General features: G+C 38.3%; 1 long non-coding RNA gene and 1 pseudogene across 1 annotated transcript in view; one reads left to right on the forward strand and one right to left on the reverse strand.

Moving 5' to 3' along the window:
• Positions 1-650, forward strand: part of LOC145534830 (cytochrome c oxidase subunit 2 pseudogene) — a 44,486-nt pseudogene extending 43,836 nt beyond the window's left edge.
• LOC145534518 (uncharacterized) overlaps positions 1-27,048 on the reverse strand; it is a 420,000-nt gene that overhangs the window by 178,136 nt on the left and 214,816 nt on the right. The window lies entirely within an intron of this gene.

A 27,048-nucleotide genomic window follows, 5' to 3' on the forward strand; every position in this document is an offset into this window, starting at 1 on the left:
GGAGGCCTGGCATGCTGCAGTTCATGGGGTCACAAAGAGTCGGACACGACTGAGTGACTGAACTGAATTGTTAACAACAAAGCTGACCATACCAGCACCACAGACGCACTGTAAGTAGACACCATTTAAACAATTCTGCCAGCCATTATTCTAAATTGAATTTCACTACCCTCATTACAAATCCTATACATAATAGACAAAAACGCCTATTTTGGGGGTTGTATAAAATTGTAAATAACCCCTCCCTTACCATGAAAACTATAAGGCACCAATGGTATTGAGTTAGACACGTATACAGATTATGAAGATTTAAACTTTGATTCTTACATAATCCCAACATACACCTAAAACCAGGAGAACTGTGGTTGTTAGAAGTAGAAAATCAAGTCATATTACCCATAGAAATAATTGTCCAAATATTAATTTCTTCAGAAGACATACTACACTCAAGAGCTGTACCTTCTTTAGGCCTGAAAACAGATACAATCCCAGGATGACTAAACCAAACAACTCTCATATCAACATGACCAGGTTTATATTATGGACAATTTTCAGAAATTTGTAGATCAAATCATAGTTTTATACCTATTGTCTTTGAATTAGGACCACTAAAATATTTTGAAACAAATTTTTCCAAATCAGTATTATAAATTCATTAAAAAGCTAAATTAGCATTAACCTTTTAAGTTAAAAATTGAGAGTCAAAACTCTCCTTAATGTCATGCCACAATCAGGCATATCAACATGTTCTTTTAGGAAAAAGAGAAAACAGATCAGTAACATATATGATCAGTACTAAAGGAATCTTCAGATCCATCAAGAACAATTTTTTCATATATATTTTCTAAATTGTCAACTTGCTATAATTTCTAACATTTTATTGTTTGTGCATGTATTTCAAAGAGACCTAGTTTTTGCTTTGTTTTCTTTTTCTTTCACTTTCCTTAGGTCTTTTCTGTAATTATTATTTATTATGTTTAATGTGAATAGTTAGTCCACTTATTTTCATCCTTTTATTACTAATGAAATTGTGTAAGGCTAGAAATTTGATTTCAAGTAATACTTTGGGTCCCAAAATTTTTGACACATAGTTTTCTTAGCTAGGGATTTTATTTTATGTTGATTTTTGTCTTGAAGTTGAAGTAAATGGACTTTTAGGGTTTTTTGACCACCGAGTTATATGGAAGTATTTTATTTCTTCCTGAATTTTCATGAGCACTGTATACAGAAAGGCCTAAGAAACAAAGATACTCTGTTAGAATGAATCTACCCATAGTAGAAATATGGGACTCTAATGAAGGAAACCAGAAATCCTTGGAGAAATGGCTGATTCCAGTGATAAACAAAATGGGCCAGGGGCATATAACACCAGATAGTGAAGTTGAGAAAAAATAAAAAAGATGCCTAAAGGCATGTCTCAAACAGACAAGAACAGTCTAAAGGGATTCCTACTGGCCAAACGGAAACAATCTGAGCACCCAGTTAAGGTGCAATAATTAAAGACCTTTTTAAAAACAGGCATCCTTCAGGTCATTATGATGATAGGTAAATCAGTAAATGAATAGGAAAGAAGAGAAAGCCTTGCTTACAGTAGATGAAGAGAGAGCCTTGCTTACTTGCCAAGTACTGACTGGTAAATATGAAGGGAATACTGAAAGTGGAAAACCATTATTTTATTACCATCAAAGTAAAGATTGGTATTAAGGAGATTCACCAATTTATGCTAAATGCAGGGGGTAATTCTGACAAGAAGATATATATACATATATATGAGGGCTTTTCTGGTAGCTCAGTGGTAAAGAAACCACCTGCAGTGCAGGAGACGCAGATTTGATCCCTGGATCAAGAAGATCCCCTGGAGGAGGAAAGGGCAACCCACTCCAGTATTCTTGCCTGGGAAATCCCATGGGCAGAGGAGCCTGGTGGGCTGCAGTCCATGGGATCTTGAAGAGTCGGAGAAGACTGAGTGACTTCACTTTCACTTTTCCCTTTCATGCATTGGAGAAGGAAATGGCAACCCTCTCCAGTGTTCTTGCCTGGAGAATCCCAGGGACGGGGGAGCCGGGTGGGCTGCCTTCTATGGGCTCGCACACAGTCGGACACGACTGAAGCGACTTAGCAGTAGCAGCAGCAGCAGCAGCATGAGGGTCAGGTGGACACAGTATTCATCCAGATATGATATTCTAGAAGGGCACCGTATCACTCAAATGTTATTCTGTCCTGGAATGTATAACCTGAATCTAACTATAAGGAAGCATCAGGTAAGCCAATAGCAAGATCATTAAGTTAAAAACAAAGCAGGAAAAGAGATTCTATCCATCAAATGTAGCAATGTCATAAAAGACAAAAAAAAGCCAGTGAAAAGTTTTGAGATTAAAGGAGACGAAAGATGAATAGCATACAAAGCAACATCATGTCCTAGAATGGATCCTGTACTGGAGGGAAAAACATGCTATAAAGGATAATATTAGGTTATTCGACAAAACTGAAATATGGATTGTAGATTAGATAAAAGCATTGTGTCAATATTACACTGACTGAAGCTGATAACTGTACTCTGCATATGTCAGAGAACACTCTTATTTTTAGAAAACACTCAGTGATATATTTACCGGTAACTTAGAGACAAAGAGCTTGGTGTATGTAACTTACTTTCATCTTGTTAAAAAAAGTTGTATGTACATAAATGTGCATGTACACAGACAGCAAATGCAAATAATAAATAATAGAAGAAATGGGATAATTTTTAGTCATAGATGAATCTGGGTAAAAGAATTAATAAATTATTTTATGTTTTCTTATCCTTGCATTTTTTCCATAATTTAAGATACGTTTTAAAGAAAATGTTAAAATTATTTTAAAAATTTGCATGGTGTTAGGGCTTCTACTTATTTTATATGACAGCTACTAGGTACTATTTAGTGATCCGACATTATGGCCAATAAAATATCTACTTTCTGAAATTTGTTGGCATTTTCATTGTGAGTTAATTTTTATAAATATTTATGGATACTTGAAAAGCAGTTGCTCTTAATCTATACTTTTTCTTTCTTTATGGAAACTATGAAAGTTATGGTATGTTATATGAAGAATATTATAGTTCACAAACCATATATTTTAATGTGAATTTAAACATTATAAAGTAACATACTTTGTCTTGCTTAATAGTTTCTTGGCTTGACTCACCTAGTCTAATTATGACCCCTGCTTTCTTTCAGTAATTAACCTCCTCTGCTAAATTACAGCTTACAGTTCAATACATTTAAGGCTTTTGGGTGAAATTTCACTAATAATCTCCTGATGACTAAAGCTAACCCATTAGTATATTTCTCATAAAGAATTCATAGGAATGTGTTTTTTTTAGTTCTTTCATGATAAAACTGTCTATAGTCCTTTATTTAAAGGACAGCTTGGAGGAATGTAAAACCCTTGGTTCATACTTTCTTTCTTGGTTTCTCATTAGTGCCGTGCCATTGTCTTCTGACATTGTATTGAGATTAATTTGCCGGTTATGGTGTTTGGGACTCACATAAAATTTGGGTTGTATGGACTTTCCTTTTTCTCTTAGCTGACATGGAGGTGGATTCTGTGCGTTTTATCTTCCTTCTGTTTTCATTCATAGTAGGAAGAAGTAGGAATTGAGTGCCTATCAAGCCCTATCAGAACCAGAACTCCAGACAATTTTCTAACCCCTCCCCATCAATTTCTCTATCTGTAAAACATGAACACTCACTTCAGAAGGTCACACAAGGATTAAATAAGCTACCTACGTCAGGAACAAAGAGCACTGCTTGGCACACAGAAAATACTCCATAGATGTTAGTCTGGTTTGTATGAATACATGCTAAGTCTCTTCAGTCGTGTCCAACTCTTTGCAACCCCATGGGCTGTAGCCCGCCGGGCTCCTCTGTCCATGGGATTCTCCAGGCAAGAACACTGGAAGGGGTTGCCATTTCCTTCTCCAGGGGATCTTCCCAGTTCAGTTCAGTCACTCAGTCGTGTCCAACTCTTTGCAGCCCCATGGACTGCAGCACACCAGGCTTCCCTGTCCATCGCCAACTCCCGGGGCTTGCTCAAACGCATGTCCATCGAGTCATCTTCCCCACCCAGGGACTGAACCTGCATCTCTTACCTCTCCTGCATTGGCAGATGGGTTCTTTCCCACTAGCATCACCTGAGAAGCAGCATTAGTTGCTGGTAACAGATTTTGGTTTTGAGACCAAATGTTTGTTCATTAAGACCCGATTCCTAGTTTAGACTCATCCAGTCACATCAGATAAAATTTTTAAAGAAAAAAAAAGAATGAAAATACAATTTACTTCCTGACATTAAGATGCATATTTGGTCTTCTGGAGACCTATATTTAAATGTCAACACAAATTATGTGACTGAGCCCTGGGGACCTACTCTATACTTTTGAATGAGCTTAGGCTATATCTCAGAAGGAAATCATTAGAAGCTATGCTATTTATATTCAAACTGCAATATTTAGCAAAAGTCTAGGAGTTTAAATATTGAGGACTTCTTGGTGAAACAATGCTTTGTGATTGAGGCAGTACGGGAGTTGGTGAAACATATATGAATAATAAGAGCACCAGTTTCCTTCAGAAAATGAATGTTCATATTTTCTTAGGTTGTTAAAAATACAAGTCAATCTATTAGTTTTCTGTGATTCAGAGATACTTATATTGGCTTTGCCAGTCTGAATGCCACTGGACACAAAGATCTCTCCACATAGTAAAAGGCAAGTTGTGTCACACAACTCAAGATAAACTGTGATCAACTGACAGTGCATTGCTAGCATATTTTTTAAATGAATAACTTTTTCAAGGAGATGACTAAATGAACAATTTCCCAGCATTTTTGCATTTTGTTTTGAAATGCTGCTGCTACTGTTTAGTCATTAAGTCACATCTGACTCTTTGGTTCCCAATGGACTATAGGTCGCCACGTTCCTCTGTCCATGGGATTTCCCAGGCAAGAATACTGGAGTGGGTTGTCATTTCCTTCTCTGGAGAACTTTCTGACCCAGGGATCAAACCTGCATCTGCTGCTCGGCAGGCAGATTCCTTACCGCTGAGCCACCTGGGAATCCCCACCTCTGTTTTGTATAGCTAACATGTAATTTGGGGATAGTAGTCTCATATTTGCCAGGACTTGAGGTTGATGCTATGCTAAGATTAAGCATTTAATTAACTATCTTTCTTATATTCCATTATCTTTTAAATACTCCCTTTGAAACCTCTGCTTTTTAGCGTTGTCACTTTTCCCTAGGCAGATGTGTAGGGCTCAAGTCGTCTTGTCTATTTCAGCTATTGATAAAGAAGATAAGAGAAAGAATTGCAAAGCCAAGATATACAGCCAATCATAGCTAGGTGTTCAGAGCTCTCAAAGAGAAGCAAGAAAAAGAAATGCTGAACAAGCTTCTCCATAAAAAACGAGGACCCCAGTGGTAAGCTTGGAGTAGGAAATGGCAACCCACTCCAGTATTCTTGCCTGGAGAATTCCATGGACAGAGGAGCCTGGCGGGCTACAGTCCATGGGGTTGCAAAGAGTCCAAACATGAGTGGGCATGCATGCACTCATGCACAGGCAAAAAAACTAAGGTGATTTTTTTCCATTCTTCCAGACACTGTATCCTCAATTACCATCATGGGAGATGGGTTGTTATTTAGTAGAGAGTCAAAACTAGGGAAAGACTGTCAAGTGGGGAAATGTGTCTTTTTTTTTCCCTTTCTTATATAAACCTCATTTATAACAGTACCTCGCACAACCACCATATAAGACAGCAATATAGGACTCAGATTAATAAAATGCCTAGATCCAGACACCAAATAAATTACATTGGCACATTAGATAGAACTGATGTGTGTAAAAGTATGGAGAAGATCAAGGTAGTCAAGACACATGGAAGAGACAAGCAAGCAGGACCAGCACATACACAGACTCTGAAATCTTCACTTGTGTGCAAAACTATAAAGGTTCCTGTGTATACGAATAAGGTCTATGACAGGCTTCTGGTGCCCAGCTATCTTCCATAAATCCGGTTCCATAGTGTCCACAGACTGGTCTGCGCTTGAGCTAAGGGTCAGCCCATGGAGCTGGTGCACCTCATCGATCTTGGAGTTGTGCAATCAATAAGTGAATGGATTACGGGGTACGGCACAGTTCACTCAGCATAATCACCGTCCGCATTTATCACCCTCAGCCTTATTAGGCCAAGACAGCTGACTACAAGCACATCTCTCAGGACTGGACAGCAGAAGTAGGGGGAGAGCCAGTTACCCACACATTTTAAAGAGTCCCACCCCAAGAAACGCCGAATAGGCTCCAAGGCTAATTTTGAATTTTTTTTCTTTTTTACTAAGTTGCAAATGTATTGCTTTCATTTCCATAATATTCCCACCACTAGCATACAACTAATATGTTCCCCTAAGATTCTGAGTCAAGCCAGACCTTGTCTTCCTTCATGTCACCTTAAAAGCCCACAGAAGCCTGCTAGTGAAAAGTGGACCTTGGTCCTCTTAAAATGCCATTAAACATTTGAAACAAAGTTATCAGTCCTGGGAACCCTAGAAAGCTGACAAGGTCTCATTTGGGGATACACACAGTCACTAAACATTTTTCCAGGAAACTACGCCCCAAAACACCCTAAATGCAACTGGCAAAGACCGTCTGTCCCTTCTGTTCCTGCTCAGAGAGATGTCGGCTTCATCTACGTTTCCATCTCTACATCTATCTGACAAAGAGTCACACACACACTCAAACATATATAAATGTGTGTGTGTATATGTGTATATAAATGTGTGTGTATATATACACACGTGTATATATATATATCATATAGAGTATATGTTACATATATGTGTTTAGTCGCTCAGTCGTGTCCAACCTATGTACAACCCTGTGTACAGTAGCCCACCAGGCTCCTCTGTCCATGGGATTCTTCAGGCAAGAATAGTGGACTGGATGGCCATGCCCTCCTCCAGGGAATCTTCCTGACCCAGGGATCAAACCTGAGTCTTCTACGTCTCCTGCAATAGCAGGTGGATTCTTTACCTGTAATAGAATCTGCTACACTTATATCTGTTGTACCTTTCCATCATGATACCCAGGATTAAAGAAAGAACACAATAATACAAGTTACATTTTATGAAGCAATTTATAGATGAGCTCATTAATATTACACATTACAAAATTCCAGATGGATACTCTCTTGAGTTCATCAGCAGTTTGGAGCAGTGCCTAAGCCTTCGTTTGGTATTTCTAGAAGCTTAATATTTTCTCGTGCCCACAGCAGGTTCAAAGTAAAAACTGAGTACTCCAAGTTCCAAGACCATGTCAGGGTAACTCAGCCCCACCTTGGTTACCAGCACAGTCCACCTCCTATCTGAGAAGAGAAACAAACATCTGTTCAGCTGGTGACTTTGGTGAGGGAGGAAGAGACTAATCCTCATCAGGCCCCCTCAGAGGACAAATTCGCTGCTGAAACTGCAGCGGGTGTGGAAAGGAGGAGTGTGAGAATACACACGTTAGGTTCATAACCCTTTGCAAAGCACTGTGATGGATAAAAAGTCTGTGTCCACAAAATGTGTGAGTTTCTTCAATAGCCTGGCCTGCTCTTTCGTGACCCTGGGCTTTTATTTGCCCACGGAAAAGACATCGCTAGAACAGTCACCCAGCCAGACAAAATTAAAGGTTACAGGGTAACTCAAGCATTTCTGAATATTCAATGTTCCTTTCCTTTCGTTCTAGTCCCTATTTTCAGCTGATTAATTATGTGGTTACATTAATTCATGCTAAGTTGCAAATGTTTCCTGAATATCACTATTAGAACCTCCCTAGAGATGGACTGGTTTGGGGTTTGGAAGGAGTTTGTTACCGCAAATAAACTGCTAATCAGCACAACATGTGTGGAAGTTCATTGTGATCAGGGAGACCTTCACCAGGACTCTTTCCACTTAGCAAAAACATATACAATCTAGTCACAATAAGAGACGTTTGTAACTACAAACCTGGTTTCCAAAAGACTGTCAGTTGCTAGAATTTACCTTCATTACACTAAGAGGGTAAAATTTCAACCAAAATATTTTTTATATCTTTCTATTAGTAAGTAAGTATTTCAATTAGTAGTAAGATCCTTACTACCTACCAGACCTTATGCTGCTGCTGCTGCTACTAAGTCGCTTCAGTCGTGTCCGACTCTGTGCGACCCCATAGATGGCAGCCCACCAGGCTCCCCCGTCCCTGGGATTTTCCAGGCAAGAACACTGGAGTGGGTTGCCATTTCCTTCTCCAGTGCACGAAAGGGAAAAGTGAAAGTGAAGTCGCTCAGTCGTGTCTGACTCTTAGCGACCCCATGGACTGCAGCCTACCAGGCTCCTCCGTCCATGGGATTTTCCAGGCAAGAGTACTGGAGTGGGGTGCCATTGCTTTCTCTGGACCTTATGCTAGGTGCTGCGATAAAGGAACAGATTACATGTAGTCCTTCCCTGAATATTCTTTGGAAGGGCTGAGGCTGAAGCTCCAATACTTTGGCCACCTGATGTGAAAAGCTGACTTATTGGAAAAGACCCTAAAGCTGGGAAAGACTGAGGGCAGGAGGAGAAGGGGACGTCAGAGGATGAGATGGCTAGATGGCATCACCGACTCAATGGATGTGAGTTTGAGCAGACTCTGGGAGACAGTGAAGGACAGAGGAGCCTGGCGTGCTGCAGTCCATGGGTTCACAAAGAATCAGGCAGGACTTAGTGATTGAACATCAACAACATGTAGTCCCTGCCTGAAGTTAACACTGGAAATGATTCTTAAAAGTACTTAAAGTTTCTTAAAAGTGCCCCCCTTTTCAAGAGGAATTTTAATTCAGAAGGTTTAACTGTAAAAACAATATCATAAAAGGGCCTTCCCTGGTGATCCAGTGATTAAGAATCCACCTGCCAATGCAGGAGGCACCGGTTTGATCCCTGATCCAGGAAGATCCCACATGCCGAAGGGTAACTAAGCTTGTGTGCTGCAACTACTGAGCCACAGACTCCGTGCTCTGCAACAAGTGAAGTCACTGCAAGGAGAAGCTCACACACTGCAATGAGAACGTCCGCACACAGCTACAAAGACCCAGCATGGCCAGGAAATAAAAGCATGATAATAAAAAGAAAAAAATGCCATACATACAACAAAACTTTATAAAAGATATTGCTTTGGACTGAAAGTTTATGCCCCCACAAAATTCATGTGTTAAAACGCTAACCCCAAATGTGATAGTGTTAGGGGTGGAGCTGTTCAGGGGTAAAGAGGGTTAGATGAGGTCACGAGGGTGCAGCCTCCGTGGGGCGATTAGTGGTATTGTAAGAAGAGACCAGAGGACCTGCTCTCCCTCCCTCCACCACCTAAGCGTACAGCAAGAAGCAGTCTGCAGACTAAGAAGAGAATCCTCAGGAGGAGTTCAAACTTCTGGCACCCTGATTGTGGACTTTACAGCCTTCAGAAATAAGAAATAAATGTATGTTGTTGAAGCCTCCTGGTCTATGGTATTCTGCTATAGCAACCCAAGCTGACTAAGATATAGAGGAAAATATCCTACAGATTTTTAGAAGAGATTAAAAAAGCAAATTCTCATTTAACCACCATGCCACCATGTGCAAGATAAGAAATTTAAGATTGCCAGTAATTTAAAAGATCTTTTTGTACCTTCCTTAAACTAACTTCTCTCTGTGCCAGAAATAACTGACCTCCTGACTTGCATGTTAATTATCAGGTTCTGCTGATACTTTTCTCACTTAGGTTTCCTAAACAATATACTTTTTAGTGTTAGAAATCTTTGACTATATAAACGGTACCCATACTGTATACTGGATGATTTTTCTCTTTTACTCATTATTACTTTGCAAAATCTATGATGATACTCATAGCTACTTTGTTTCTCATAAATACGTAATATCTTGTTCTCAGATACATCACCATGTACATACCGAATCTACTGTTAATGGACATGCAGATTATTTCCTTTGTTTTGGTTAATATAAATGGCTATGAGCATTTCTGTGTTTGTCTGTTCTGTTCATATTCAAGATGTCTACAAGGAATATACCTGAGGCTGGAATACCTGTATTGCTGCCTATGTACATGTTCAACATTATCAGATAATATCAAACTGCCATAGTTCTTGGACTTATCCTCCTAGTACCAAACACAGATGTCAGCACCACTCCATGTCCTAGCCAACACTTGGCAAACTGATGCTGAAATTTTAAATTTACCAACTTAGGGGTGTATGTCTATCTTCCTAACTACCAGTGAAATTGAGCATTGTTTCTGAAGTGTATCGACCATTTGGATTTATTCTTTTGTGAAGTACCTATTTCAGTTTTCTGTCCATTGTTCTGCTGGATTTTTTTTTTTTGCCATTTCCTATTGATTTATTGGAGGTCCTTACACACTCTAGATATTTGCATTCCTCAGTTATATGTCTTCATGCAGTCTGTGTTTTTTTTTCCCCATTTGGGTTGCTGTTTGCCCTCTATAATGCCTTTAAATAAACAAAGTTTTGGGGGGATGGGAGGGAGGCTCAAGAGGGAGGGGACATATATATACATATATCTGATTCATGTTGTACAGAAGAAACTAACACAACATTGTAAGAAAACTATACTCCAATTTAAAAAATTTTTAAGAAATTTTCATTTTAATGTAATCTAACTTAGTAATACTTTTCTTTATAGTTAGTGGGCATCGTGCCTTAAAGTCTGTCACTGTTTCCATTGTTTCCCCATCTATGTCCTATGAAGTGATGGGACCAGATGCCATGATCTTAGTTTTCTGAATGTTGAGTTTTAAGCCAACTTTTTCACTCTCCTCTTTCACTTTCATCAAGAGGCTCTTTAGTTCTTCTTCACTTTCTGCCATAAGGGTGCGGTCATCTGCATAACTGAGATAATTGATATTTCTCCTGGAAATCTTGATTCCAGCTTGTGTTCATCCAGCCCAGATATATTCTGCATATAAGTTAAATAAGCAGGGTAACAATATACAGCCTTGATGTACTCCTTTTCCTATTTGTAACCAGTCTGTTTTTCCATGTCCAGTTCTAACTGTTGCTTCCTGACCTGCATACAGATTTCTCAGGAGGCAGGTCAGGTGGTCTGGCATTCCCATCTCTTTAAGAATTTTCCACAGTTTGTTGTGATCCACACAGTCAAAGGCTTTGGCATAGTCAACAAAGCAGAAATAGATGTTTTTCTGGAACTCTCTTGCTTTTTTGTTGATCCAACGGATGTTGGCAATTTGATCTCTGGTTCCTCTGCCTTTTCTAAATCCAGCTTGAACATCTGGAAGTTCACAGTTCACATATTGCTGAAGGCTGGCTTGGAGAATTTTAAGCATTACTTTACTAGCATGTGAGATGAGTGCAAATGTGCGGTAGTTTGAGCCTTCTTTGGCATTGCCTTTCTTTGGAACTGGAATGAAAACTGATCTTTTCCACTCCACTCATGTGGAAAACTGCTGAGTTTTCCAAATTTGCTGGCAAATTGAGTGCAGCACTTTCACAGCATCATCTTTTAAGATATGAAATAGCTTAACTGGAATTCCATCACCTCCATCAGCTTTGTTCATAGTGATGTTTCCAAAGGCCCACTTGACTTCGCATTCCAGGATGCCTGGCTCTAGGTCAGTGATCACACCAATGTAATTATCTGGGTCGTGAAGATCTTTTTTGTATAGTTCTTCTTTGTATTCTTGTCATGTCTTCTTAATATTTTCTGCTTCTGTTAGGTCCATACCATTTCTGTTCTTTATTGTGCCCATCTTTCATGAAATGTTCCCTTGGTTTCTCTAATTTTCTTGGAGAGATCTCTAGTCTTTCTCATCCTATTGTTTTCCTCTATTTCTTTGCATCGATCACTGAGGAAGGCTTTCTTATCTCTCCTTGCTATTCTTTGGAACTCTGCATTCAACGGGTATATCTTTCCTTTTTCTCCTTTGCCTTTTGCTTCTCTTCTTTTCTCAGCTATTTGTTAAGGCCTCCTCAGACAGCCATTCTGCCTTTTGCATTTCTTTTTCTTGGGGATGGTCTTGATCACTGCGTTCTGCAGCCATGAAATTAAAAAACACTTGCTCCTTGGAAGAAAAGCTAGGACCAACTTAGACAGCATATTAAAAAGCGGAGACATTACTTTGCCAACAAAGTTCCATCTAGTCAAAGCTATGGTTTTTCCAGTAGTCAGGTATGGATGTGAGAGTTGGACTATAAAGAAAGCTGAGTGCCAAAGAATTGATGCTTTTGAACTGTAGTGTTGCAGAAGACTCTTGAGAGTCCCTTGGACTGCAAGGAGATCCAACCAGTCCATCCTAAAGGAAATCAGTCATTTGGAAAGACTGATCCTGAAGCTGAAACTCCAATACTTTGGCCACCTGACGCAAAGAGCTGACTCATTGGAAAAGACCCTGATTCTGGGAAAGATTGAAGGCAGGAGGAGAAGGGTATGACAGAGGATGAGATGGTTGGATGGCATCATCAACTCAATGGACATGAGTTTGAGTAAACTCTGGGAGTTGGTGATGGACAGGGAGGCCTGGCAAGCTGTGGTCCATGGGGTCGCAAAGAGTTGGACACGACTGAGTGATTGAAATGAACTGACTGATCATGCCTTAAGGAAAAATTTGGTCTTGCGATCATGAAAATATTACTGAATATTAACTTCTGAAAATATTATAGCTTTGAATTTTACATTTAGGTCTCTAATTCACTTGGAATTGACATTATTACTATGTTCTGTTCAGGAAATGTTTATACAGATATCTTTTCTATACTCTTTACTTTTTCCTGACTCTCCCACCTTTTCTTTCTTATTCAAGTATATCCTTTAGGGTTTCTTTTAGTAGAGTCTGATAGTGAAAATTACTTTCAGTTCCTTTTGTTGACCAGTTTGTTTACAGTACTATCATATATAAAGTTTTTTTTGTTTGTTTTTTGTTTTTTTGCTGGTCAGACAATTTTAGATGGATGGTTACTTTTTCTTAGCATGTCATTTAACTCTCTTTAGCCTTCTCTTGTTGCTAAGAAAAAGTTAGATGTATTTCTAACTCTTTCTTGGGTGAAGTAATCAGTCTTTCCTCAATGCTTACCTTTTAAATTATCTCCTTGTATTGAATGTTTTGTCTAAATAGCATATTTTTATTTATCTGTTTTGGATTTGGGGGCTTTCTGAGATTTAAGGGTGGTGTCTTTCAACAGTTTTTGAAAAGTTTTTTGCCATTATGTTTTCAAACCCTGCTTCAGCCCATTCTCTATCTTTTTATTCCCTCCAAAACTGCTTTTAGACACACTGCAGACATTCATGCAAACTCTACCCTTCATGTCCCTCAACTTCTTTTTCATATTTCCCATTCCTTGATCTCTCTTTGCTAAATTATACATGATTTTTTCATTTACAATTACTTTATAGTTTACATTTTTTGTTTCAGGTCTATTATAATGGTCCCTTCTTCCACTGGAATTTTACTTTTAATATTACTGTTTAATTTCTAGCAGGTTTACTTGACTCATTATCAAATCTGATCATTTTTTACTGTTTCATGTTCCATGCTTGTACATTTAAGCTTGTCTTTTATTTCTTTAAACATAGTAAGTATTTTATGTTCTGTATCTGAAAATTACAGTATCTAAGGCTTTGGGGGCTTTTGCTGATAGTTATTACTCTTGGTACTTTGTTTCTTTCTGTGCTTACTTTTAATTGCAAATAACATTTGAGATTTAAGATGAAAAAGAGTTCCTTTAAGATCTACATTTGCCTCTGCTAAGTACTTCTGGAAATTATCAGTCAGCAATCATTTTAACTTAAATTTAATTTAAATTTAGATCTCAAAGGTAACAACAATTTAGGCTACAAAGCTGCATGAGGTCAAGCTAGTTTTTCCAAATGTTTAATAATGTTATTTCTGCCTTCATTTCAACCCCATATTTTAGATCACTAATTTCTCTCACAATCCCACTGGAAGTGGCAGAGATAATTTCTGGATCACTCTTTAGGGTGCTAGCTTTAGGAAGTGAGGGTTTCATATCAGATTCTCTACTTTAGGCAGACCCTAGTTTGCATTTCCCCCATCCCCCAAACTCTGGGAGACTTAAAATACAACTCAAGTTCATAGGCCCAGCAAATGCCATCAAGTGAAAGTCCGTTTCACTGTTTTCTTCTTCAGGTCTATGCCTCTGATTAGCTTTTTTAACCTGAGAAGTCCTTGTTTTTCTGAAATGCATCCATTCATTTAATATTTATCCAGAATTTTTTCTGAGATGGATGTCTACCCAGGTACCAAATCTATAATAGTATTGAAAATAAATATCCTCAGTAAATTTCTTATCATTTTAAAGTCTGTATTGTAGCATTCTATATTTTAATTTGGATTATTTTATCATACACAATTAGGCAAGTGGAAAATTTAACAGAGTTTGACAAGCAAAAAGAAAATTTTTTCTGAAGTATTCAGTAGACTTTCTATATCTACATAACCCATTATTCTCAGTGAAATTTGATTTTTAACTTTCTAAGTTTCTATCACTCACTCTTTAGGGGTATTTTCTCAATATACATTCTATAAATTACTTGAAATTTCTTTTTTCAGAATTTAACCAGTTAATTAGACCAAATCTTTTAAGACTATATTCATCTTCCTGTTAATAATTTCCTGTTGTGAATACTCATGACCTGATCTCATTTTTAAGGGTATAAAATTTCCAGACATCTATCTTTATGTCTTTCACAATCTTTCTTCTAATGTGTCCTAAAATCCATTTGAAATAGACATAGTTTTAAAATATTCTTCATTTCTTCATCCATTGATTCATGATTGATTGATTCACTCCTTCATTAATTTATTCACTCAAGTACTGCTGGCTGGGAAATTTAAAAGCACAAGCCTATGTTTGGAACCACTAAACTACATGAGACAGGTATTCTATGGCTATTAAGATTGATTCAGCTGTGATCAGTTAATATTTTATCAAAAAAGACAGAAAATTGATATTTGAAAAACACTCCTTTTAAATCTATAACTATATCCAATGCCAATAATAGCTTTAGTAGGGACCAGCAACTCAAGATTTGGGTTAACCTAACTTGGTCCAGGGGAACCCTCAAATTATATACACATTAAGACAAGGTTCCACTCAGAATAAAACTAAATAGCAGCAGAAGTGGTTTACAAATGCAAGCTTTGGTAATACCCCTTCCATGCCATCCTTGATGAAAATTCCAAAATCCTTGATTGAAAAAGGCAATCCCTTCAGATTATTCTGCTCTATATTCAGGCACCAGAAACAACATACCTACCCTAGCCAGACACATATCCCTTCTATACACAAATCAATGATTTTCTATTCCTCAGACATTCAGGACTATTCTATATATGCCTGAAAGGATCCAAGCTTTGAAGAGGTAGAATATTTAACCTCTACAGACCCCTTGCAAACCCATCAATTCCAGGTACGTATGTCCTCTTATTGGCAACCAGGCAGGAAAAACAGAAAAGTCAGACACTTACATATCTGAAACCAAATTCTGATATCTTCTGGTTAATTTTCTTTTGCTATTTTCTAACCTAGTGATATAACAACAGAACGAAGCAGAGACAAAAAAAACAAAAAAAAAGACTTTTCTGCCCTTTGGATTCCTATAGGTAAACATAAGCAGCAGTTGGTGTGCGTGGCTATACCTGTCTAAAGTGGTCTGTTAGTTTATAACTGGTTCATCTTGAAGGATCAGCTTGCATACCCTTCTTAAGACAATAGCATTTAATGAATGGATTTAAATTGCAATCTGAGTTTAGGTTTAGAGGTCATTCAACTAAGAATTGCTAGCTTTGTCAGATCAAACAAACTGAGCATCCCAGGGTTCAATGGATGGGTGTGAATAAATCTCTTTGACTTGGCTCATTGTTGGCAGGGCAGGTCAGAAGCATATTTTTCATTCCTATGAAGCTGATGCCCATAGGCTGAAAAACAGCCTAATTAAGTACTTTATCTCTGCTCCCAAAATCAATGTGGTTGAACACATCTAGTGTTTACCGGCAGAGAAGGCAATGGCAACCCACTCCAGTACTCTTGCCTGGAAAATCCCACGGACGGAGGAGCCTGGTAGGCTGTAGTCCATGGGGTCGCTAAGAGTCGGACACAAATGAACCGACTTAGCGGCAGCAGCAGCAGTGTTTACTGGAAAAATATCTATTTTCTTTAGTTTCCACACCCCCTCGCCCCAGTAGTGAGAGATTAAGTTCTTCCATCAAAGATTGAACTAATTCCAAATCTTTTGCAGATTTGCAGTGTTCTGCACTAGTGTTTCTGACACAGGGTTCTTCAGTATAAGACCGAACATCAACTTCCTAATTGCAGAGCAGAAAATTTAGAAATGTTTCCCAAGCATAAAAGAATGCCAGAAAAGTGTCAGAACATTAATCTGATTAATCAGTTGCTTTTATTTTATCACTTACATTAATTAGCCATGTGTTGTTAGTTATGTTCTCCTCTGAATAAAGCTAAGAAGAATTATGGTCAGATTTTTAGTGCTTATATCCCAATGTTTAAGAGTGCAAAGGAAATTTTCTAAATATCTTTATCATAAATACTTTATTTCTCAGATCAAAGATCTACTTTGATCATTTTCCTTTTGCCATTCTTATCAACATTAGAATCACATAATTAAAATATTCTAAATATAAGACATTAATCCTCCTGGAATAAAGATACATGAGGACTGGATTTATCTTGATAAACCAATGCACCTACTGGCTCTTTGAGCTGGTCACTGCAAACATATCCATCTCTCCCAGTTTTAAAAATTCTCATAAAGGTGAAACTACATTTGCAAAATGTCAGGAAATCTTATAGCTTTATATGATTATATAAATTAAAAAGTATTTCTCCTTACCCTCATTTCTTTTTGTACCTCATTATATAATACTCTTAATATAAAATATCCAACATTCTTATAATGGACTTTTAAACCTTACTTAAACTTTTTACTCTTTGTGTAACCTAGGTGTGTCCATTTCTTAGGGTTACCATTTAAATGCACGATAAACTGGGTGACCTAAAATAGCAAATATCTATTGCCTCATTGTTCTGGAGTCTGGAAGTCTGAAATTAAGGTGTTGGAAGGGTTAGTTCATTCTAGAGACCCTGAAGAGAAGAAAATTATTGGCCAATATTCCCGATGACCATAAATGCAAAAATTCTTAATACATTGTTGACTGAAGGATTTCTGCAGAAACTAAAGCCTGGTCTATGATTTGCAATGTAAGTGAATACTGAAATATCAACAACATTCAGTAACAAAAAACATATTAATATGCCTTTCATCAATAATTTGTTAATAAAATATTGGCATACTGAATTAAATTCCATAATCAAGTGGAATTTATCCCTGGGATGCAAGGATGGTTCAACATCCACAAATTAATCAAGTGATACATCACATCAAAAGAATGAAGAATAAAAATCAAATGATCATCTCAACAGATACAGAAGAAGCATGTAGCAAATATCAATATTTTTCATGATAAAAACTCTCAACAAATTATAGAAGGAACTTATTAAAATAGCAAAGGTCATATGTGAAAAGCCCATGGTTAACATTCTCAGTGATGAAAAACTTAAAGATTTCTAAGACCTGGAACAAGGGAAGGATGCCCACTCTCACTACTCGTGTTCAACATAGTACTAGAAACTCTAGCCAGAGAAATTAGGCAAGAAAAATAAATGAAAGACATCCAAATTGGAAAGAAAGGCATAGTATTACCTCTGTTTGCAGGTGACATGATCTATTTAGATACATATTCTTCACTGTAAAAAATCCTAAGCTGTATATCTAATAAGGGGTTAACATCTAAACTATATAAGTAACTCACATAATTCAGCAGAATAAAATGCAAATAATCCATTTAAAAAATAAGCAAAGGAACTGAATAGACATTTTTCAAAAAAAAAAAGACATATAAATGGCTAAAAAGTATATAAAAATGTGTTCAACATCACAATTATCATGGAAATGCAAATCAAAACTATAATGACATTTCACTTCACACCTGTCAGGATGGTATTATAAAAAAGGATATTAAGTGTTGTCAAGAAAATGAAATCCTCATACACTGTTGATGGAAATGTAACTTAAAGCAGCCATTATAGAAAATAGTATGGAGGTCCCTCAAAAAATTGAAAATACAACTACCAACTGATCCAGTATTTCTACTTCTGGATATATACTCAAAGGAAATAAAATCAGGATCTGGAAGAGATATCTGCATTCCTGTGTTCACTGCAGCATTATTCACAATAGCCAAGACCTAAAAGGACTAGCAGATAAAGAAAATGAAGTGTACCCATAAAAGTGAGTATTATTCAGTCTGAAAAAAAAAAAGAAATCCAGCCATTTGCAATAACATAGATAAACCTGGAAGACATTTTGCTAAGTCAAATAAGCTAGACAAAGAAGGACAAATACTACATAAAGTCATGTATATTAATATGAAGAATCTAAAATCCTGAAAATCATAGGAAGTAAAGCAATGACAAACTTAGACAGCATATTAAAAAACAGAGATAATACTGTGCCTACAAAGTCTGTATAGTCAGAGCTATGGTTATTTCAGTAGTCATGTATGGATATGAGAGCTGTACAATAAGAAAGGCTGAGTGCTAAAGAACTGATGCCTTTGAACTGTAGTATTGGAGAAGACTCTTGAGAGTCCCTTGGACTGCAAGGAGATCCAACCAGTCCATCCTAAAGGAGATCAGTCCTGGGTGTTCATCTGGAGGACTGATGCTGAAGCTGAAACTCCAATATTTTGGCCACCTGATGCAAAGAGCCAACTCATTTGAAAAGACCCTGATGCTGGGCAAGGTTGAAGGCAGGAGAAGAGGGGACAACAGAGAATGAGATGGTTGGATGGCATCACTGACTCAGCAGACATGAGTTTAAGCAAACTCTGGGAAATGGTGAAGGACAGGCAGGGAACTCTGGCATGCTGCAGTTCATGGGGTCACAAAGAGTTGGAGACAACTGAGGGCTGAACAACAACAAAATCACAGGAGCTGCAAGTAGAATAGTGGTTGCTTAGAGTTGAGGGAAAAAGGAAATGGGATTAATCAAAGGGTACAAAATTTCAGTTATGTAAGATGAATATGTCTTAGAGATCGACCGTAGAGGGCCTGCAGTTAACAGTACTGTACTACATGCTTAATAATTTGCTCTACTGAGAGTCAACCCTTGACACAAGGTTTTGAAAGAAGAGAAAAAACTGCTAAAAGAGATTATGTTGTGTTCTTATAATAGTAATAATAATAGCAGTAGTAGAAGAAAGAGGAAATGTTAGAGATGAAGGATATGTTTATGACTTAGGTGGTGGTTAATGGTTTCAAGGTATATATTTATCTCTAAACTCATGAAGTCTGTGTACATTAAACATGTACATCTTTTTGCATATCTATTACATCTCAATAAAGTAGTTGAAACAATGAAGTTAAAATTCAGAAAAATGCAACTTAAAACATTTGCAGGAAACTGTGCTCTTGTCATTTTTGTAATTATAAGAATCTTATAAGTAACGAACAAAAAGACCACCCTTATCCTGTATGACCTTATCTTAATTTGACTACATGTGCAAAGACACTATTGCCATACATGGTCACACGCTGAGGTTTGAGTGCACGTCAATTTGGATGGGGACACTATTCAACACAGTTCACTTGAGAAAAATCAATCTTACTTTCAAAAAGGAGGAAATAAAGAAGTAAAGAAAACTTTCAGCTAGTGAGAGGAGGATCCAGGGACAAACACAGACCCATGGCCATGAGGCAGCATTCTTTCTGAGTAGAGCATGTGCTCATATGTTGCCATACTCTGAAGGACTTCCAGAGCTTGCCTTTGGCCCTATTTTCAAACACATGTACACCCAAAACACTCTCTTCCAATTATTTCAGCCCTTTATTCCTTCCTCATTTTTGAACATTTTTGCTTTTGTTCCAAGAGTTTCTGATTCCATACCTCTCTCACCCAATCTCCCAAAATGATGGCCGAGAAAACCACTTTATAGCTCTCTACTATAGCTTGTGATAAAACCTAGAGGGACTTCAGGGCACATGGAGATTCTTGCCATTTTATGATATTAATTTTGATACTCACATACGTGTATTTGTTTGCTTTTCTCTTTCGGCACTCATTAAACTTATTTTATTCTTCTAATAGATTCTGGCAGCAAAAACTTCAAGGCTCATGCCAGCAAAAATATGGCTAAATTTAAGATTGAAGATGCATCAGGCTATATTTTAACATGTCTCTGAGTTACCCAACACAGTTCCCAGAAGTATAAAGCATTCTTCATGAGGAGAAGCAAGTTATTTTACCACACATTTGGTGCAACTAGCCAATGCCAACAATTTTCAACACAAACTGAATCAGGAAGCAATTTTGTTTTAGTTTTCTGTTGTTTTTCCACTGAAAGTAAGTTTTTTTCCTTATCTATGATCCTTGTGCTCTTCTGTGGACATATCATAACCCTGAAATTTACATCCACAAAAGATGTCCTACAACAACCAACTCACAGAGACATGAGCAACATGCCACTGTAGGTACTTCCCTTGGCAATTATTTTGCAAAGCACTTCTTTACAAGGGTTTGGATCAGAGAAACCAACTCTCCCCATAGCTATTACATGACTCACAATTTAGAAGGTTCTTTTTAAAAAAAAAACTATTAAAAAGGTTTAAAATAGGCAAAAAGGGACTTTCCTGGCGGTCCAGAGGTTAAGACCCCACACTAACAGTGGAGGGGCACAGGTTCGGTCCCTTGCTGGAGAGCTAAGATCCCCCATTCCGCATGGCGTGGCCAAAAAATAATAAAATAGGAAAATAGATTCTTTTTAAACAACTGGTATTGATTTTGGTTTCTATGTTTCATTTCTAGTCTATCCAGTTTCTCTTCTCCCAGCATTTAAACAACACCAGCACTTATATTTATGTAGTTTTATACACAATGTAAGTTGCTAATCAAGTAGTATAAGAAGCTATTTTCTTCTCAGGCATGAAATTGATATACAAATGCAAATCTGTGACCTATAACATCCAATTTTAAATCTCTTCTTCAGAAATAATGTCTAAACAGGTACATTATTTCAACTCAAGACTGAATTGTATGCATTCAAAAACATTAAACGGGGAAAGTAAATTTGGGAAGATTTATTCATCCTTCATAGTAAGAGAAAATAATAGCTTAAATGTAATTAAAAAAAAAATCTCTATTCCTTAAGCTGAATTTTTAGCCTCCTATAAAATAATTTCGTACATGAGAAGAAAAAAAATGACATCAAAGAATAGGAATTAATGGGCACATATTCTGAAATTATTAATAAAATACTCTCTATGTCAACTCAGATCATCTTGCTTGGGGTCTAAATCAACACAGGGCTCAAATCAACTGAATATAGAGTCTATACAAATATATGCAGAGCCAACTTACAGTTAAATCATGAATCTTTGTTCTATTACCCTTTAGACCTATTGCAAGTACCAAGTATCCTCACACTGCCCCTCCTTACTTTCATTTGTCCAAGATGCTAAGCAGACGAGGTGTGAGCACATTTTTTATTACTGTTTTTTTTTTTTTTTGCCACACCATGTGGCATGTGGGATCTTAGTTCCCTGACCAGGGATCAAACCTGCTACCCCTGCAGTGTAAGGGGGAAGTCTTAACCACTGGATCACCAGAGAAGTCCTAGCACATTTTTTTTTCCCCATACCACCAAAAGTTTACCAGCCCATCTCCTTGGATGCCTGTTTGTGTCAAAGAAATTGACAAACTGATTTTTAATACAAAGTTTTAGATTAAAAGTTATTTAACATTTTTTTCATATAACACATAATTACTTCTGGAGGCGAAGGAACTACCTCTTTACAGGATGCAGGAAGGGAGCCATGAATATTTGTCACAGGTATTTTGTATCTGTATGTGCTTGGTAAGGTCAAAGGCAAACAATTCTCCCATTCTCAGAAATATTCCTTCTTATATCTGTGACAGAAACAGTGGTAGGTTTTATTTTCTTGGGCTCCAAAATCACTGGAGATGGTGACTGTAGCCACAAAGTTAAAAGACACTTGCTCCTTGGAAGAAAAGCTACGACAAACCTAGACAGTGTATTTTAAAAACAGAGACACCACTTTGCTGACAGAGGTCTGTATAATCAAAGCTATAGTTTTTCCAGTAGCCATGTATGGATGTGAGAGTTGGACCATAAAGAAGAGTGAAGTGAAGTGAAGTGACAGTTGCTCAGTCATGTCCCACTTTGTGCAACCTCATGGACTGTATAGCCCCCAAGAGGCTCCTCTGCCCTGGAATTCTCCAGGCAAGAATACTGGAGTGGGTTGCTATTTCGTTCTCCAGGGCATCTTCTCATCTTCTCGACCCAGGGATCGAACCTGGGTTTCCTGAATTTCAGGCAGATTTTTTTACCATCTGAGTCACCAGGGAAACCCCAGAGAAGAATGAGCACTGGAGAATTGATGCTGACAAATTCTGGTGCTTGAGTAGGCTCTTGAGAGTGCCCTTGACAGCAAGGAGATTAAACTAGTCAGTCCTAAAGGAAATCAACCCTGAAAATTCACTGGAAGGTCTGATGCTAAAGCTGAAGCTCCAATATTTTGGCCACCTGATGTGAAGAGCATTGGAAAAGACCCTGATGCTGGGGAAGACTGAGGACAGGAGGAGAAGGGGGCGATGGAGGAAGATGGTTGGATGGCATCACTAACTCAGTGGACATGAGTCTGAGCAAAGTCCAGGAGATAGTGAAGGACAGGGAAGCCCGGCATGCTGCAGTCCATGGAGTCACAAAGCATCAGAAATGACTTAGCGACTGAACAACAACAATATCTGTGACTAAAAGCCTAGATCCCATCCACTCGCCCTTCCTACCACCCTCAGAGACTATACACAAGCAATGATCCTGTCCAAGAACTGAAACAAGCTCTCTTAAGAGTAATTTATCACTAGGTCTAGGAATTGATCTTTATATAGTCTTGGGTCAAGACTGGGTAATTTTTTTTTAATTCCAGAAATTTATTATACAATGTATAAAGTAGGAGGGAAGACTTGCCAAAGGAAAGAACCAGTACTGGCTTGAAACACTCTCTCCATTATGATATTCATGGGCTGACATGGGGATTAACCTAACTAATAGGAGCAAAATGTACTCAACTCAGAAGTATTCCATAAGACAATACCAATAAAAAAATATTAACATTACTTCTGAGTAACTGAAATAATAAAGAAGCATGTCTTCAACGCATTCCATAAGAGAGAATTCAATGGTAACCAAACTATGTCCGTCCTGTATTATTATGTAGGAGTTTAAAAACCAAAGCAGGCCCAAGGCTCCATTTCTTCAGCAGTTGTTCTGTCCAAAGTAATCACACTTTCCACTGCTGAATAACTCAGACTTGGAAAAATATACTGGAACTAATAAGGTAGATCCTAGCTATTAGAATTTGGTTTTACTGGCAAAAGCAGAGAATTTACTACAATTTAAACACATAAGACTTCAGTTTTCCATCAAATAAAATGTACCAGAGGCAGGGTGCCAGAGCTGATAGAGTGGCCTTACAGTATCTGGTATTTCCAACCCTTCTGTCTTACTATTCGCAACACTGACTTTCTTCCTGAAACTCCCATGATGGTCCAAGATGACTGCTGAAGCTCCAGCCATCACAACTGAGCCCTAGGCAAGAAGTAGCAAGAGGGAAGAAAGGCAAAAACCAGATGCCTCTTGTCTGAGCAAGTCATCTTTCAAAATGTTTCCCCCAGGTCGCATCCAACCACTGCAACATGCCTCTCCTTGGCCACCCGGGATACAAGAGGTGGAGGAAGTACAAACTTGCAGCAGGACATATTATCACGTCAAATAAATTAAGGGCTGTGTCCCTGAAGAAGGAAGAAAGGATACTCATTATTTAACAGTCGGTCATCTCAGGCACAGTGAGAGGAGGACAGCTTTTCCCCAGGTTTGGTAGAAGATGGCACCCTGGATGGGAGGAAGGAGGTGCCCCTCACAGGTAGCAGAGTCAGGGTTGGAAGCATAGATGGACGCAAGGGATGCCCAGGGAAGGGTACAGCTTGGCTGCTTTTCCCTTGGACTGAAATAAAAGCCTCACATGGCTTCCAGCTCTAGATATTTTCCTTACGCTATAATCATAATTCGCTTTCATTACTCGCACCCTTCATGAAGATTGGACACATTAAAAAAATGCAGTTTTGTGCAGCGATATATAAAGAATGAGAGAAAATCCATAGCCACTCCTGGCTGGAGCCTGCTTGAGAGGCACCGGTGCTGCTACACAAATTCTGCGTCCATCCTCCGCTTGAGATGACGCCTGTGCAGTGGATACAGTTTTAATTCAAAGCAGTGGGTTTTCCGGCAGCTACAAAGATGACCAGTGGTGATATGAGCAGGAGATGGGAGTCCCTGGGCAGGGAGTGTGGGGGCCGGGGAGCCAGCACAGAGCTCATAACAGTGAACTGCAGTGGAGAAATAAGAGAGGAGGGGCTCCTAAAACAGGCTCCCCACCTCCCTCCACAGCCTCTCTCCCCAAGGTGCTAAGTTTGATGACCTTGACACGAGCAAGAAAAGCTAACTCTTGAGTTCTAACCTCCATTTGTCACACTGGAATTATTTTGGTTTTCTACCATTTTATCATCATTATAATAAGCAATGCAGGCAAATGGTTTAAAAACATTTGAACAGTAGAGAAGATGTCAGTTGAGAATCAATGCATCTCCACACCTAGCAATTCTCAGGGCCACCCACAGGGATGAACACTGTTTATACTTTTTCTATATATGTGTTCAGAATTTTCCTGCACATATGAAAATATTTTAACAAAAAGAATATAAAGAGAAACAACTATATATGTAGTTTTTACTCACAAAATGCCCCACTAGGCATTATTCACTTCTGTACCTTGGAATTTCTTTCAGAACATTCTCCAAAATCTTTCTATATCGACAGATATAGATTTACCTTGACTCCTTTAAACTCCGTAGTATTTGGTACATTCTTGTTTAGTCACTAAATTGGGTCTGACTCCTTGCGCCCCCACGGACAGTAGCCCGCCAGGCTCCTCTGTCCATGGGATTTCCCAGGCAAGAATACTGGAATGGGTTGTCATTTCCTTCTCCAGGGCATCTTCCTTACCTGGGAATTGAACCGGCATCTCCAGGACTGGCAGGTAGAATCTTTACCACTGAGCCACCAGGGTAGCAGTATTTGGTACATGCGTAATTTATTCAAGAAGTGCTCTATTGAGCATATTTAGGTTGTTCTTGGTCCATTTTTTTTCCCATTTTTTTCCCATTACATGAGTGCTACAATAATTACCCTTGGATTTGTGCAGTATTTATAAATGGTAAATTCCCAGCAATGAAAATCTAGGGCCAAAGGATGTATGCATCTTTTAAAATTAAATTTAAAAGATATTACTGAAAGTTTCTCCAAAGAGATTAGACCAATTTTCACTACCTACAAGAGTGCGTAAATGTGTCTGATACTCCTACAGTAGGTCATAAATAACTATTAGAATTTTCGCCAATATGCTAGGTGCCAAATAATATCTCCTTGTTATGACTTGCATTTTTTTTAAACTGTATCTTGGAGAAAGTCCATTTCTCTATCAGCTGCCTGTTTAAATTTCCTACAATAAGGACTGAAATATCCCTTCCCTACTTGATATAAAAAGGCCTAGAGAAGGGGAGAGGGGTTCAATTTGCGGGGTACATGGGGTGGTGATTAGGCTGCCATCTCTTTTCTCACTGAAGCAGAACAGGACTGAAGACCCTCTGGTAATTTTGACTGTTTGTGTTGGAGCCAGAAGAATGATGCAATCTTTCTGCCATCAGCTGGGTGTTTGCCGGACCACAGCCTGCAGCCTCCATAAGAAATGCAGACAACCACTGGCTGGTCCTTCACCTCTATAGGCTGCTCCCAGTAACTGAGCAAGTCAAGCTCATTCTAATGGATGTAATAGTAAGAAATAAGGTGTAGTAACCAAAAATGACTGAAAAATTATCAGTTGAACTGAAATATTGCTAAGATCTACCTGGTGGTGAAGGAAGTTTAACAAAATAAGGTTGGACACTTTTTTAATGAAAATTTTTTCTCATTCATTCTCATTTGAGACTCCTCAACTTTTTGCCAATGCATGAAAGTATTTGCATACATAGGTGTAAACATGTGAAACTCTGGATGTGTGTACCTGTGTGCGTGTGTTATGCATACATCAGTGCTGCCTTAAATGAACAAATCATAACTTTATTCAATGTAACCCAGTTTTCTGGTTCTTTGGAAAATCACCTTGACCATCTTGTGCAGTTCTGTTTTCTCATTCTAAACTGCACCAGTGGTCATCCTGGTGGTGGTGGTTTGGTCACTCAGTCGTGTCCAACTCTTGGCAACCGCTTGGAACGTAGCCTGCCAGGCTTCTTACCCATGGGATTTTCTAGGCGAGAATACTGAAGTGGGTTGCCATTTCCTAGCAACATCTAATTGCTACCTAAGTCAAGCTTCAATCTGATATCAAAAACTCAAAAGTCCCTTTGAAAAAGCATGGTTGGCAGTCAGACAGACAGCGCACACTGTTAAAATACTGAAAATTTTTTATGCTAGCTGGAAAACGTCTGCTGTATAAATTTTCTGTCTCTCTCACCTATCCCACCCATATCAACTCTTCTATAATTCACGGAAAAGCAGAATCCGTAAGAAAAAAAAAGGGGGTTGGTAAACGCCTAGCCTAAATATGTGTGTGCTTAGTCGCTCGGTCATGTCCGACTCTTTGTGACCCCATGGATTGCCCGCCAGGCTCTTCTGTCCATGGGATTCTGCAGGCAAGAATACTGGAGTGGGTTGCCATACCCTCCTCAGCCTAGGTACAAGGCCCTATAAAACTACTGTCAGTATCTATTTGGACTAATTACACCATCATGTATTTAAATATCACCCCTCATTGAAGGATAATACACA

Source organism: Giraffa tippelskirchi, chromosome 14 (assembly GCF_054371585.1).
Source record: "Giraffa tippelskirchi isolate mGirTip1 chromosome 14, T2T-mGirTip1v1.2.pri, whole genome shotgun sequence".
In the NCBI taxonomy this organism is placed as follows: domain Eukaryota; kingdom Metazoa; phylum Chordata; class Mammalia; order Artiodactyla; family Giraffidae; genus Giraffa; species Giraffa tippelskirchi.